Consider the following 16,764-nt stretch of genomic DNA (forward strand, 5'->3'; position numbering starts at 1 on the left):
ACATGGCTGACCATGACAAACTGATGTTTCTGTGGCAAGTGTACACACAGCTGTTCAACCACTGTCATCAGCGTATTCATCCCTGTGGCGCCATTGTTCTGTGACTTCCAACAACTGTTTCCACATGAAGACAGACTCAGACTTTGTGACTTTATAAGTTTTGTTTTTGCTGAATTTATCTTCACGTGTTGTGATTTTCCACTTCCTGTATTTGTCCTTTTCCTGCCCTTTTCTGCCTACACCTGTGTTTAATTTGTTCATCAGTCTTTATTTATTTAGGTCTGTCTTTTTCCCTCCTTCTGTTCATCTGTTTGCCTCCTGGCATTGGTTCGCCTCCTTGCCTCTTTTCCAGATTTTTTCCTCCGCCACTTTCTGGTTTGTTCTTTCTTTGGCTCTGCAGACTTCTTAGAGTTTTATCATCATCGTTTATATAATGACATGCACTAAATGGGCACAATACAAACTTGAAGGTGCAATATACAACAACTGGTCACCTGTCGAATTTATACTCAAAATAAATAGGTCCTGTGTCACCAGAGTAACCACTAAATGTAGCTAGGTCTAACTGCTGTTAGCAAGTTAGCTCAGTTAGCTGTCCATCTAGTGGTCTGGAATGAGAGCTCCAACATGGGAGTTTACACTGCTTACACTTCACCGTCTGTTGATAATTTGAGTAATTTTTTGAATCCTTTAATCCCTTTCTTATATAGTGAATATTTAAAGACAAAATCTTCAGGATTAAGTCTCTTGTCTTCTTTCTGTTGACTTTGTTATTTATGGCACATCGTCACAAATTTGCCATTGACCAAACAACCTCAAAGCAAACTGTGAACCTGGGTAAAGGTGCCCACTTTGCACCGGTGGGAAGCCAATCTTGTTAAAAGCTTCAATTAAATAAGTGGCATAAATTAATCAAATGTGACTACTTTTGCACTTGAGAACTCCACTTACTTACTCATGTAGTGTGTTATCCATTCAAGGTTCCTATGCACCTGTTTTGAAGTCAGACCACATACTATGTCTGGAGTAGTTTAGTGCACACACAGCTAACTGGTTTGTTCTCGGTTCTCAACTGTACTTGAGATGGTCTCTGCACTTTATTCATCTCAGCGGTCAGTCGAGCGGTCGAGGATCTGCCAATCAAAACTATACCCAGGAGGAAGAGAGATGTATCAGTCCAAAACAACCGTGTGATAGCACAGCATTTCCTATCCACTTAGGAAATGGGCTGAGCAAATTCAATTCAATCCAAATGAGTTCAATTAATACTTGATGTAATCTAATTTGAGAAAATATTGCGCAGGGGCCATTATTAGTATGCTGTAGCTCGAGATTCAAGTTCTGTATGAGCTTCTGAAATGAGTCACAGTTGAAGTTTGAGCCATTCTGAAGTTTTCACAGTCGCCTCTGGGTCTCTCCTTAAAGTCCCTCACTGAGGAGCAGCCGACGGAATCTGAATTTATTCATTCACTCTCTTTGTGTCTTCTTGCAGTCACAGCCAATCATAAATCAAGTCCCGTTAGAAAATTACCGTATGTCAGATATGTGGATTCAGCTGCCAGGAGCATATATTTTTTGCCAGTATTCTATATTTTTCTCCACAAGTTTGACTGTTTCTCACATATTTGCAGTATGAAGAGGTCTACTGCTAAGCAAACTAATTAACTTGTGATAGAGAGTCAGAAACTCCTGAAGCTAGAGTGACCGGCCCCGGCTATTCAGCAGCAGGTAAACTGTGGAACACATTACTGAGATTAAAAGCAGAACTAATTTGCTGTAACATCATTAGATAGCTAAATTACATCATAAATATGCAAAGAGGACGTGTTTCTTTATTTCTGGAAGGAGCTGCTGTCACATGAACAGCGGCTGACTGGACTGTCAAGTCAACCCCAACTCCCCTCAGAAGCTGCTTGATTTAGCTGAGGTGCACAGGAATCAATAGCAATGTTCTAGCTTACCGAGAAGGCAGACACTCAACGTACTGCCCTGAAGGAGACCCTGTTAGACAAGTGTGAGAGCGAGAGTTATGAAGAAATAAATATTTTCTGCCTGTCTTTATATCTTTTGATCTTCATATGACATGTTCCTTACAAGCTGTTACTTCAGAAGCATTCACTTTTATGAATGACACAGATGAAGTGCTGCAAATGTCAATGTTTCACTGCTGCCTTGCACCCAGGTAAATTGACATACAAGAACGCACACAGGCATACACACAAGCGCCGCTAACGCTAACTATTGTTAACATCATCATTGAAGAAGAAGCAATGTAATGCTTTTCCAGTAACACATAAAAGGCTACTTGTAGTTTGGCAGACTTGACCTGAGGATGTGCTTCCAGCAGACTATCTATTCCCTGAGTATAATGTTAAGATGGACTTGAAGACCTTGAAGTTTTAATGTGTATTCCTGTTTTGCATCAGAAAACGCAGAGCTAACAGGAGCAGGGTCAAGAAAAAAAATAACACATTTTTCCGATCTTCGCAAATGTAACACAAAGTGCACTCAAAATAACATTTAAACACCAGTTACAAATCAGGTCCGCCCTTAAACAAAACTCAACAAAAATACTTTGGATTCACAAAACACTCCGTGGACATACAATCTGTCAGCATGCCTATCCCGCGATTTGATTGAAATTGCTGTCGCATCAGATTGCCAATTACAACAAGTGTGTGATTACAGTGATCGCTTTCAAAATGACCGTCCCTGAATGTGCTGTCACTCTGGCACATTTAATTAAACCAATCAGTGTGAGTGTAATGTTTGCCTCTCAACTAGTCATCACACAATCACACAAACAGAGAGCATCTCTTTCAGCTGGCTGTTTGCATTTTATTGGACACTTAAAACCTTGTTGTGGATGAAGATTTATGTTTTCTCTTTTTGTATGAGATGATATGCTGCAAATTTGGATATTTTGTGCAATATTATGTGTTTGGTATCATTCAGCCTTTCACGATTGAAAAGCTCAACCATTCTAAGCCTCCCTTGCTCAACCATTATTTGGCATTTTGTCCAAAAAGCATGGTCCTTTATCCTTCAGGGTTGAAACTCTTGAAAGTTGTCGCGTTAATGTCTGAACTTTGAACAAGTCAAAGCAAATCTTTTCCAAAAAATGTTACAAGTTTTGAGAAAAAACAATAGGCTTCCAAAATTCAATATGTCATGGATCTCAGAAATGGGAAACAAAGGAGCGCTAAAATTGTTTTTTTGTTTTTTGTAGAGCATTAGAATTCCAATAAAGGGTCGTAAAAGTTAAACAAAAATTTGCCTTCCACTTTCTTACTTTCTTTTTCTTTCTTTCTTTCTTCCTTCTTTACTCTTTATCACGTATCACCTTTGCTTTCTGCTCATTACAGTGAACAACAGAAAAGGAGACAAACTTTTTTATATCATAGTTTCTGATTTAAAACCAAACACTAACTGTGGACTAACAGGTGGGGAAATGGTTGGACGGACATATTCCCTAAAATAACTCAAGATTCAGCTTGACTTTAACAGCCCCCTCTTAATGCCAAACTCCACAGATAGTCTTTTGTTTATTTTCGAGCCTGAGGCCATTTGCCCAAAGCATTCAGTCCATTTGCTGAAGCGTAAAAGCTGTTGTAGAATCTGGGCGTGGTCCAGCACAATTTAAAGTCTGACTCTTCTACAAGCAAAACTGCTGCAGTCCCCTGCCATCCACACAGCTGTGAAAGCCATCAGGTCTGCAGACTGGAAACTGAACAATGTTGTTGCTTAAATGAGCTTATCATTACACATAATGAGGCATTATGTTCCGCAGCACAAATAAGCGGAGAGGGATGCTGTGGTCCGCAGGAGGGACCGAATCTCCACTTGTCATTCGGAGTAAAGACAATCTCGAAATGAAAAAACAGGTACGTAACCAATTTTACATGAAAGGTCAGTTTACCCATCATAAGGGGCACTAATCACACTGTGAAAACAATTGAGTTATGTTTTCTGAAAACAATCCCTTGATTTGTACTTGGATTTTTTCATTTATTTTTTTACCAGAGAGTGTTCCTTATAAGCTGGGGTGCAGTGTAGCAGTTCTAGCCATTCTGAAGTTGCATTTAAAAGTCACCATTTAGCAGTCATAGCTCACAAAACAGAAATGTCAAACTGAGCCTGTAGGCAGAACAAATAGCAATGTTAGTGAGGTTTCTAGAGGAACAATCTATAGGTTGATGGTGTCATTTATTCCACAGCCATTTCAGCATACATCTTAATTCAGAATGGTAAGTTAGAGTAAAAAAGTTGTCTATTGTCTATTGCATAAGGGGAGAACTTCAAGGTCAAGGGTACATTAATAATCATTAGGTAATGCAGTAATAAGCAGTAACCAAAATTAACGTCAAGTAAAGTAACAAATAATAATATTCATAGCATCTGTATTAACAATTGAATAATATATTTGTTAATACCTTAGTTAACATAACAACAATTACTATACAATTACAAGACGTATCAATTAACTGTCAGTTAATGTTTATTACTGCATTAACTAAGATCAATAGCATCTTTATAAACACATAAATAATGTATAAATTAATACCTTAGCTAACATATAGTAAATAATTACTAGATGCAGTAGTTAACTATAATTAACTGTTAGTTCATGTTTATTGCTGCACTAACTAATGTTAACTAACCTACCCCTAGTTAATGCTTTTTTCCTGTAATAACTATCACTAGCATCTTCATTAAATATTAAATAATTTATAAATAAAAGCCTTGGTTAACATGAAAACCATTTGTAAACGAAAAACATATTAAAAAAAAAAAAAATAATAATAATAATAAATATATATATATATATATATATATATATATATATATATATATATATATATATATATATATATATATATATATATACACACACACACACACACACACAGGGTTCTCCCCAGAAATTTTTAGTGTAGCAGCCCACCGTCTGTTTAACTTTTAAAGTATGTTTAATAATTACTTAGAACTTGTTCCACCTCGACCAGCTATAGTACTGCTTAAAAATAATGTTAGTAATATATAAATTCAAGATAAAAGGTTTTTTCCATTGGTCCAATTTTGAATGTAGGACTTTTAGTTCATTTTAGTTTTACTTCAGTTAAGTGAGAAGGTATGTGTCCATATATGGTTCGTCTAAAAATTACCTTTTTAATACAATCTTTACAAAGCCAAGGATAAAAACATCTCACCCTGTCTAGCGTAACAGCTACAGCACCACAGAAGAAGACATGTTGACGGATACGTGCCAATCATAAACCACTTTAAATTATTATTAACCCCACCTCTAATCCTAAACTCAGCCATAACACAGTCCTCTCTCAAAAATGAATCCAAACAAGACAACAAACTGAGTGAGAGGCATTGATTTCCACATATGTGTTCACAGTCCAACACTTGAGGAAAATGAGTTAACAGTCTCGCTTTGATTGAACGTCCACATCGCCATGGCAACTTCGGCGCAACTGCCAAATCCCCTGCTTCTCTTTAGGCGGAAATGATCTATGGCATGTTGATTGGTATATTCTATTGCATTCCATCATTCTTGTTTCCATTTCATCTGCCGAGCTAAACACATCCCGCAAAATGTCATGACTAATCTGTCCGTCGTGTTGCGGTCACACGAGTGTGGCGACCTTTCTCTGTTCCTGCGAGGGCACTTTGGCAGAGGATTTGCACAGGATTCGATCCACTTCTTTCATGTTTTCATTATCTGAGAAGACTTCGATTCAAAACATGAAAATGTGCATTCAAAACGAAGGAGAAAAACTGCTTCAGTGTGGTTGAGCAATACATCAAGAGACTCATGTAAAGAAAACAGAGCAAGCCAGAAGCCTGTAGCACTAAAACCCAACTGACATGTACAAAAGCAAAGCCACTGCACACAAATAAATCACTATATGCTAATTAAACACATAGATCACAGGTGGACACTGTATTCCTGTGTGCCCCCATACACACATTTCCATGTTTTCTGTTTGTTCTCTGTATATGATTTATATTTTGATCTTATGCTGTGTTAAAGGAGCAACATATGTTTTGCACATTGCAAATACATAAGGGTGTAGCCAAACATATGATTTAATAAGTAAGATTTCTTGCATGCAAATTGGAAAGTATGTCCACAACGGCTGTTCACCGTCTTTTAACGTTGCTTTACTTAATCATGAGAAAAGGGGTGATTATTGTTCAAAACCTGTAAATCATAAACTATTCAAGGGAGATCTGAACTTAAAAAAGTTGCTGATCCCAATTGTGCATCTCCATTCTGTGTATAATTGTCATTGTTTGGGTTTTTGGTTAGTTTTTTGCGGGGTTATTTTGTAGATCATATGCTTGGGTATTATGTTTTACTTTCCACTTCCTGTCTTTGTCTTTTTCCCAACCCTTTTTTCTTCATTTGCTTTCCTTTTTGTTGCTTGCATTTTACATTTTGGAGTTAAGATGTGGGGTTTTTGACATCAGCTTATCATTAAAGCTTACTTTTCTTCTTTTACCGCCCTGAATCCTTGTGTGTTGCATTTGAAACCCTTTTTCATTCACTCTACCAAGAAGGACCAACTTCTAATTATTGGCCTGTGAGTCTAAACTACCATTTACAGCGTGCTTTCACTACTTTGAGTTGTTTTGTAACCTTATTAGTCGACACACCATTTTTAAAGCACTGGTTAATTATAAGATTGTAGGCCATTTCGCTTCCATAACATTTCTTACTTCAGTCTCATGGAAATACAGATTAAAGGGTTTAGTTTGAAGATTTATGCAAATAAGTGCATATTTCTTCTAACTGCCTGATTTTCACATTCAAAGATTATATATCAGAGAACTTATAATACATGTATACACTGTGAGATAAATATGTTATGTATTTACCTGTGTTCTCCCCATAAAAACTCATTGAATAAAGCTAAAGACATTTTAAATCCTTTTCGGGATTTTTGTTTAGTTTGGTGAGGAATTTGTTCAAACTTCACTCAAAATGCAGACAAAAAGTGCAAAAGAATTATAAAAACAACAACTGCGTCCACCAGTTAAGTTTTATATAGGTTATCTTTTTACCACATTCTATTCGTCTCGCCGACCTAGAGCAGAATTATAAAAAGGGAAATTAAAGCTCTGTCATGGTTTGGTTAAGTTTCCTAATTTCCTGTTTAATGTTATAGTTCTGTCCTCCTGTTTCATGTTATCTTTTCACTTCCTCTCTTCTTCCTTTTCCCACCTTTTTATCCGTACACCTGTGTCTCAGTAGTTAATCACTCCCTGCATATTGAAGCCTGTGTCTTCCCCTCACCCTGTTCTTTTCGTCTGTTCTCGCCGTCGCATCACTGCTGTTGTCGTCTTCTTTTCATGCTTGGTCTCCAGCGATCCTTTGTCTGTGTTCTGCATGCATTCCCCTTGGACTTACGGTTTGTTCTCTGGTTTTGTTTTAGTGTTCAGTTGTCTATTCTCTTCATTTCCAGCCTTTTTGTTTCCTGCCTCTTTGTTTATCACATTTTGGATTATTGGACTGTGGTTTTCAGCTTTCATTAAAGCTCGCTTTTTGTTGTGAGCCTCCCGGCCTCCATGTCTCTATTTGGGTCCGGTTTTTGTCAACCTAGCAGCAGCAGCAGCCCTTGCAACCCCTCGTTGCTGTTCCACACACCTCCGAATTTTCATGTGTGTGGCTCTTCCTGACCAAATGTTTATGTAGCTGCTCAACTGGCTATAAAGAGTAAGTCAAAATAAAGACACTGTCATTTCCTGTGGCCAGTAGGTGGCACTTATAATTGAATACTGCCATGTAAACCTTTGTGGTTCGGGGCAGATCGTGCAATGTAGGGTTGAGTTAAAGCAACTTCCTGTTTCATGGTGGCTCATCAAAAAATGGGCTGCATCGCAAAGTAAAACTCACACCTACATCACAAAGTTATTAAAATTATCCTGACAAAATTAATACAGTTTAAGCTGTATGATAAGTTGATAAACACCTGTAAAAGGCCGAAAATCGGCAATAAATAAAAAATGGCTGACATCCTGTTCTGTAAAGGTCATGGTACCAAAAGGCCTTTTTTGAAGACCCAGGTGTGATACAGATATGTAGTGAATTTCATACATCTATCAGACATGTCAAACTCAAGGCCCGTGGTCCACATCCGGCCCGGGGCACAATTATATCCGGCCCATGATAAAATATCATATCTCCATCATATCTGGCCTGCTTGTATATAAGACGCATAACGTTGACACTACAAATCCCAGAATGCACTGCAACAGCCAGAATGCCCAGACCGGCAAGCCCACCTGCACCTTCCCCCCACTTTATGATCCATCGAGGTCAGAAGTCAACTGAACATGGCACTGTGCCCTTTCACACAGAGGTGTGACGGCAAAGTCGAGCAAAGTACTGAACAGATTTTTTGAGTTGCATAAAGAAATCTGACAGTTTCTGGAAAGCAAAGGGAAAGACACCACAGAGCTCCGGGAGGAAAAGTGGAGATGTGATCTGGAGTTTTTGTGCGACATATTGAAACATATCACTGCGCTAAACCAGCAGCTTCCAGGGACGAGGAATCTTTTCTCTCTGTTCTCTGTGATGAAGATTAACAAAACCCCACAAAGGAGTCGTCTCACTAATGCACACCTGCACGCCATCTTGAGGGTTTCCACAGCACAAAACCTAACCCCAAACATTGATGAACTGGCAGCTAAGAAAGGGTGCTAAGCATCTAGCTCTATCACATAATTGTTTTCCTTTTGTTTTGCCTGTTTATCATTTTTAACAAATGTTGACTCTTTTCGAGTCGAAAAGGGGGAAACCGAAGTCCATCATTTGGCTTTGGTTTGGGTTTAAAAAGTCAGACACCGACCAGACAACATGGTGACTGGTTTCTTCCCATTAGCGGTGCGTGCTAGTTTCCCCATAAACGGTGTACACTTTATCATGGGAAATGACGTGGCAGGTAGCAAGGTCTTTCCCGTGCCGGAGGTTGTAAGTCCCATCCTTTGTGCTCACTATGACTGTCGTGCTAAACATCATCCAGGAGCGACTGTAGCTAAAGCGCTGACTCGAGCGCCATCTCCTCAGCGGACTCATACTGCGCCTAATAGCTGGTTTTCTGCCCCAGCCGAGGGTAGGTTGCCCCCTGCTGGTGACGCAGTGGTCTGCCCATTCCAGGAGCCCAACATCAGGCTACCTTCTTCTTTGGTAAAAGGTTGTACTATAGCGAGGAAAACTGTTCGTGGTGGTAATAGGTACAAACGTTGTGTTAACCAGGGTGTGCCCAGGTGGGTTTCACAGTGGGTTTCACAGCCAGGTGGTGTGTCTGGGGTAATGAGTGTTTTGTTTGTCACCAGGTGTATATGACTTGTGGCAGAGGTCTGCACTGTGTATGTGTGTGAATAACATGTGGTGGAGGTGTACATTGTTTTGTGGGGTGTGTGTATGGACAAACGTGGTTTGTTCTTATGGGAGGGGGTGTTACGGCCCCAGTGCTATGGGTGTATTTTTGTGTGTGTTTTCTTTCACCCATATAGGTGACACCTGCATCCTCCTCCTCCTCGTCAGCGTGTGGATTGCACACCTGAGGCTGCTTGCCACTTAGGCCGTGTGGGTATAAAGGTGCTGCAGATGCCAGTGGGCGCCCCCCCGCAGCCGTGATAAGCAGAGAGCCTGAGCTACAGCGTGTAGTGTGTTTTGTGACGTGCTTTGTCTTGACTACAGCCGTGTGGGCTACTACAAGTTTCTTTTTGAGGGCAATAAAGCCGTTTATGAGTGAATTTTTGTTACAGTTTTCCTTTGTCTCCTTAACTCCCAGTTTATCATTTTTAATATGTTACTCCCTTCATCCCCTAGCCATCCAGGGACGTAACACATGCAGCCAACAAGTTGTTACAAGCGACTCTAACACATCTAATCTTTTCTACCACTCAAAGACACAACATGAAAAATAGTAAAGAGACAGCGAGAAGATGCGACAAAGCACTAACGTTACCTCAAAACCACAAAGTGACGAAGAGAAAAAAAACACAACAAACGAGCCTTAAAGCTTGGAATACTTTTTGTTTACGAATTCTTATTTGTTTTGACAGTCCTGCAAAAAGTCATGAATAAAAGGAGAAAGTGCCATTCATTTGCCTTTCAATCACATGGTTATCAAAAATAGTGCTGAAATGTGATTGATTGGAACACACATATACATATATATATATATATATATATATATATATATATATATATATATAGATATATATAGATATATATAGATATATATATAGATATATATAGATATATATATAGATATATATATATATATATATATATATATATGTATGTATATGTATATGTATTTATATGTATATGTATGTATATGTATATGTATATGTATATATATGTATATGTATATATATATATGTATATGTGTGTTGTATATATATGTATATATATATATCTATATATATCGATATATATCTATAATATATATATATATATATATATATTATATAATATATATATGTATGTATATGTATATGTATATGTATTTATATGTATATGTATGTATATGTATATGTATATGTATATATATGTATATGTATATAAATACATATACATATACATACATATATATATATATATATATATATATATATATATATCTATATATATAATATAGTATATGTATATATATATATATATATATATCTATATCTATATATATATCTATATATCTATATATATATATATATATATATATATATATGATATATAGTATATGTATATGTATATCTATATATCTATATATCTATCTCTATATATCTATATATCTATATATATATCTATATCTATATATATATATAGATATATATATATATATATATATATATATAGATATATAGATATAGATATATATATACAGGGTTCTCCCCAGACGGTGGAACAGCGGCGCTGCGCCGCTATACCGGTAGGTCAGCGCCGCTATACGCGCGTGACAGTGACGAGCGTCCGTCCGTCCGTCTGTCCGTCCGTCCGTCCGTTTGTCCGTCCGTGTCTCCCCCCCCCCCCCCCTCCCGGACTGACGTTGACGAGCGTTCGCACCCCCCCCCCCCGGACAGACGGTGCGCCGCTACACTCAAAATTTCTGGGGAGAACCCTGATATATATACATATACATATATATATTACTAAGAAAAAATACTATATCGGGATATATATTGTTATCGGGATAAAAAATTTGCTATATCAAGATATACAAGTTTGTCCCTATCGCACAGCACTAGTCATGGTTTTTAATTTTGGCCCTGTCTGTGTTTGACCTTGACACCCCTGATACACTTGTTGCAGGAGTGCTGTTTAGGGGGCGCTAGCGAGCCATTTTGCCATCAGAAAGCATACACTATCATGTTTTCACCACATCTGATTTACTTTTATTTTTATTTTTTTTTTGCAATGTTTTTTGAGTTTTTTGTGTTAAGTTTAGCTTAGCATAGCAAAAAAAAAAAAAGATCAGAAACCGTTAAGTTGTCACTTTAAATGAGTGGAAGGGTATTTTGCAGGGAGCTAGGCTAGCCGTTTCCCCTTACTTCCAGATAAAATACTAACCTAAGTTAAAATAGTTAAAAATAGTAATATCCCGGGGGTTTTGGAGTGTTTCAGTTGGTACCTGTGGTGGCGTGGTCCAGAGGTAACTTAGCAGCAGTGGCGACGTCCAACGTCCGAAGTCGTCCGCAGCGTCTCCTGATTAGCAGCTGTCGATGCTAACAGCTAGCAACAGTCCCGTCCTGTCTTTAGCTTGCGCCAGTAACGAGCCCTCACTTTTGTAAACACACTCGGTTACACTCTTAACAAGATAAGCAAACACTCGCCTAATCTCCCGGTTGATAACCGTAAATGATACTTTTTTTTTCATAAAGTTATTCAAAAGTTTGCTCGAACTTGAGTCATTCATTCCCAACCGTTTTATCTCTAGCCCCGCCCCTCTGACAATCCGACAGGTTAATACCCAATAACAGAAAAATGATTGACACCTGTGAAAACAAATGAGATCCCCAATAACAGAAACATGAGGCGTTCAAAAGCCTTTCAAAACGTAGGACATTTCGGCATCATTCGCCACATTAACCATGTGAATATCAACAGCTGCAGTACATTTATAGGCCCACATCAGAACACTTTACCAACTGAGATAAATGTAGTATAACCAAATAAAAATCAAATAAATATATAAATAAATAATTATTTATTTATTTAGCTCTACACAACTCCTTGCAAGGAAGCAAAAAAGCATATTTAAATTCTGATTTGACAACACTGTTACACTTTCACTTATTCTTCAGCAGCAGAACGCTGTGTTTCTGAATCAGCCAAGTAAATACTGGCTGTAAGAGAACTGAACCACGCCTTATATCCTCCTATAATGTTGAAAGGTCACATTTGAATAGCCAAATTATATTTATAAAACAGAAGCCACTTCATTATGTTTTTCTTGCACACATTTATACCTGTTTCTGGTGACAGGAGCTTGTGTTTTACAGACCGATGTGAGCTTAATTTACACCCGAATCCAGGTGTTATTGCTTCCTTCTGTCTGTCTTCAAATTGCATGAAGTGGCACTGCTTTTGATAAGTGGCAAAAAAATTATAATCAAAGTTGAGAATCTATCCGATTTACTTGAGAAGCTGCTTCATCACCTCTGACTGGATTACTTCACCTGACTCTCCATCTGTTCCTCTCCCTTAGTCTACGTTCTCACTCATGAATAATGGCAAACATGCTTTAGTGCAAACACGGCGTGCTGTTTTGCCACTAATGCTCTGGATGCCTGTGTGAAATCATCAAATTGGCATATTGTAAAATCGGGATAAAATGCTGCAAATAAAAAAACACTTGAGAAGAATAAGACACGCTTGCATTTTCGCAGCTCTGGAACTATTCTTCCAATCAATGCAAAGTAATGAGCTGTATTACCATAAAACAAGAGCTATTTGCAAAATTGAGTGTGTGCCAGAATTTTGGGGGGAAACTCAGCTTGATTTCATGAAAATGAAGGCGCTGCATAAAGACGTACTTAATCAAGGCGAAAACATGCAACATATTATATGATGAGATGGTGGATTTGAGCACACAGAGGTCTCTGTGATTGTCTCAGAAAGGCAGCAGTGTTACTGGAATGTTCGTTTGCTCGTGTTTCAATTTTACCCCCTTTATTTGGCACACTAACTGATTCAGTTCCACTTGAAGAAACATTACAGCTTTTAAAAACACTTTTTTGCACCTACGTTTTAGTGTGAAAGTTCAATCTTGACCTTGGGGATAACTCTCAGTCATTTTTTAAAATCAAAAACAGTCGACGCTTTACAGTAGTGAAGATTTTCTGGTCCAGATGGGTACTCAATTCTGATTGGCTGCAGGGTGTCAATAAAACTTGATGCACCGCACCTCTAGAACTGGGTTCCATCTACTATTCAAACCCTTCAGTGGTGCCAGAGAAATAGAGAAACAAAAACAATATTTTGATTGCAAAACACATGAAAATATAAATTAGCGATCTTGTATTTTTGAACATGGTGTAATAATGCCCTCCCAGGTGTCCATGGTTTGTTGATTTCCTGTTTTATTTTGTTGTATTATCCTCATCTGTCATGTTTCACTTTCTACTTCCTGCTTTTGTCTGTTTCCCCGCCTATTTTTCTCCCCTCACCTGTGTCTCATTAGTTAAATACTTCCTGTGTATTTAGGCCTGTGTTTCCTCTTCACTCTCTGTTGGTTCATCTGAGTATCTCACCTGCCCTTCAGTCCTTTGGTCTGTTCATGGTCCTCTTGTCTACCCGGTTTGTATACTTCTACATTTGTTGATTTCTGCCTGCCTTTGCTTTTTGGACTTTTTTCTGTCTGCCTCTGTTGCTTGAATATTAGACTTTTTGGATCATATTTTTGTGTACGCTCCATGAAAGCTTTCATAAACGCTTGAGGTTTTTCGTTTTCAACCTGCCTGCCCATGTATCTGCTTTTGGGTCCTTGCTATTTTGCTACTGTGATAAATCCATGGTTTTAGTCAAGGCAGCGGTGCGTTTAATTTGATAGCCTCTTGCTATAACTTCCTGGAGAGACCCAAAATAAAGGAAGGAAGTCACAAAACATACCGTGAATAAAACTTTAAAATACTGTCTGTTTTTCCTGAGTGATGTCAGATTTCCATCAGCAATGGTGGTTGTTTAACAGTTAAGTCAACTCTGATGACTCCATGCTACTAAAATGAATGACATTCTCTTCTCTGAATAGTAAACATGAAGCTAGTTAGCTTAGCGTAAACCTGACTCTGTCTCAAAATGACCAAATCTGAGCCTAGCAGCTGCTTAGCTTAGCATGAGCCTGACTCTGTTGAAAAATGACAAACTCTGAAGCTAGCAGCCAGTTAGCCTAGCATAACCTTGATTGTGTCGAAAAAGGAAAAGAAAAAAAAAACTGAAGCTACTTAGCCTAGCATCAACTGTGCTCAGTCGAAAAGTGAGAAGAACTAAAGCTATCGCTAGGTAGCTTGTCCTAGCAGATAGCTTACCTATCAGTGTTCTCATGCAAATCTCAGAAAGAAAGGGAATAAGCATATTTCCAAAGAAAACCTAGTAAACAGACATTAAATTATGACTGTCTTGCTGTGTTCTGGTTTAATTTATGTGTTTTCCTGCTGCCGTTAAACTGGAATAACATCACAACCGTTGAGATTGTAACAGTAGAGACTGCTGAGCTCAATATTCACACTTTTGTTTTGTTTATTGCAGCCTACAAACTTTTCTTATATAAAAGAAGGCTATCTGTTGCGGCTCTTTTGTGTGTTATAAACTTTGACTAGACTAGCTGATATCAGAAGCTGCTTCCTTTGTTGTAAATCTAATTTTAATTAGACTTTCTTTTTTTTAAAAGGTTGACGTCACTCATTATGTAACACAAATCTGTTGTTTTGTTAGATCCACAGCGAGCTGGGATGAAAGCAGACAGCGCTGCGAGGGAGAGATGCACAAGGTACCTAGCTCTGAAGAGACTGGATATCAGGTAATGATTTTAGTCACACGCTGTCCGGGAAGCAACCTAAACCAAAACTAATATCACATCTTCAGATGCCGTTTGTGATTTAATAATAAAAAAAAAAAGTGGTATGCAGAATAACCATCTTTTATTCAAAGTCCCACAAAGAGGCATCTGTTCTCTCTGCAGATTATGTAACTCACCCTGAGCATATGAAAGCAAATACGTGCTCCACAAATGAAATAAGTGAAAAGACCCAAAAGAAGAGAGGATTTACAGCAGAACTGAACTCTGCTGCTGCTGTTACTCCTACATGCTGCATAATGCTGTCACTAGCTGTGCTCTGATGTGTTCTGCTGGGGCAAGCGAGGACACCTCCACCTATAACTTGTGAAAATATACTGTCAAAACTCTCCTCCTGAAGCTAAATTTAGAGCACATTTTGCTTTTGTTGACGCTCTCACTGTCTTCACGATCCGGCGTCTAGCTGTAAAGTTCTGTCACAACAGGTTCTGTACGCGCCTGGATGCAACAGTACCACCCTCTCTGTAGATGCATGGCAAATGGGCTGCACTTAAATAGCACTTTCCCACCTAAAAAGAACAAAGCGTTTCACGACGTCTGCCATTAATCCATTCATACACCAACTCTGTCTGCCGGTAATTACATTTATATGCAGGTAATTTGCTCTCCCGAGTGCGTTGTGATGAGAAATGTAATGACGGCCTGGAATATGTTCGCAGACAAGGGTTTTTTTTTCCATTAAAGAAAGCAGTTGGTTGCCCACCGCTACTCCAGGACAGGTTCAATGGAGAAGGAAAAGTGGTACACCTGTACATCCTTTACAATTCAATACAAAAGCGTCTTCCACTTAAATTCTACCATGAAACACTTTTTTTTTCAGTGTCACGATTTAAGCTAGTGTAGAACATCATGCGAAGGTGTGGGACCGAGCCCAGTCGTCTATGGAGGACTGAAACTGACAAAATTAATAAATTAATAAATAAATAACATGCCATTAAATGCACCAAAAGGAGATTCTTAGTAACAAGATGTGCCATAATTTCATAGTTCTGTTTCTAGTTTATTCCTTTTTCTATTTAATTTTCTATTTAATTTATTCATTTCTAAATGCATTTACTTGTGTATTTCCTTATGTATAGAGTGCTGAAGGGATAATGTCATTGTGGAGGCTAACCTGGTAGTTGGTATTGCCTTGGTTCCTACAAAAAAATATATACGGGATTTTTGTTGTTGTTGTTATTGTTGAATATGACTAGAACGTCAAGTATAGCGTCGACAAGTGTTCAGGCTCGACCTGATGACCTTTAGGGCTCTATCTTGCACTCAGCGCAATTGGCTTTGTACACTGGCGCTTGTGTAATTCCTATTTTGCATTCGGCGCACATTGGAATTTTCCCTCCACAGACGCGCGTCCTTAAATTAGGGAATGACTTTGCGCTCCCGGGGGCGGTTCAGCGAAAAGAAGAGGCGTGTTCCGGCGCAAACATTCAATGGTGCTATTTTGCTGTTTCAGAAAACACTTCCGCAACAGACCAGGAAAAACCTAGTCTAAAGTCAGTGGCGCTTATTCAGATGCAGTATTTTAAGGGCGCATGCTTGGCCATAATGTAGCGTGTGCTTAACGTGCATACACTTTGCTTCTCTCATCTACAAGGAAGCAGTTCCCATTTTTGCAAACCATACAAAAAAAAGTTGAAAAGATTTCAACAGAAGAACCAATTTATTT

General features: G+C 38.4%; 1 long non-coding RNA gene across 1 annotated transcript in view; it reads left to right on the top strand.

The window, feature by feature from the left end:
- Nucleotides 1-13,763: 13,763 nt before the first annotated feature.
- LOC115577140 (uncharacterized) overlaps nt 13,764-16,764 on the top strand; it is a 50,667-nt gene continuing 47,666 nt past the window's right edge. The window contains exons 1-2 of the long non-coding RNA XR_003983032.1: nt 13,764-13,822; nt 14,957-15,041. This is a non-coding gene — a long non-coding RNA (uncharacterized LOC115577140). The remainder of the gene's footprint in view (nt 13,823-14,956; nt 15,042-16,764) is intronic.

The sequence above is a fragment of the Sparus aurata genome, chromosome 24 (genome assembly GCF_900880675.1).
Source record: "Sparus aurata chromosome 24, fSpaAur1.1, whole genome shotgun sequence".
NCBI lineage: Eukaryota > Metazoa > Chordata > Actinopteri > Spariformes > Sparidae > Sparus > Sparus aurata.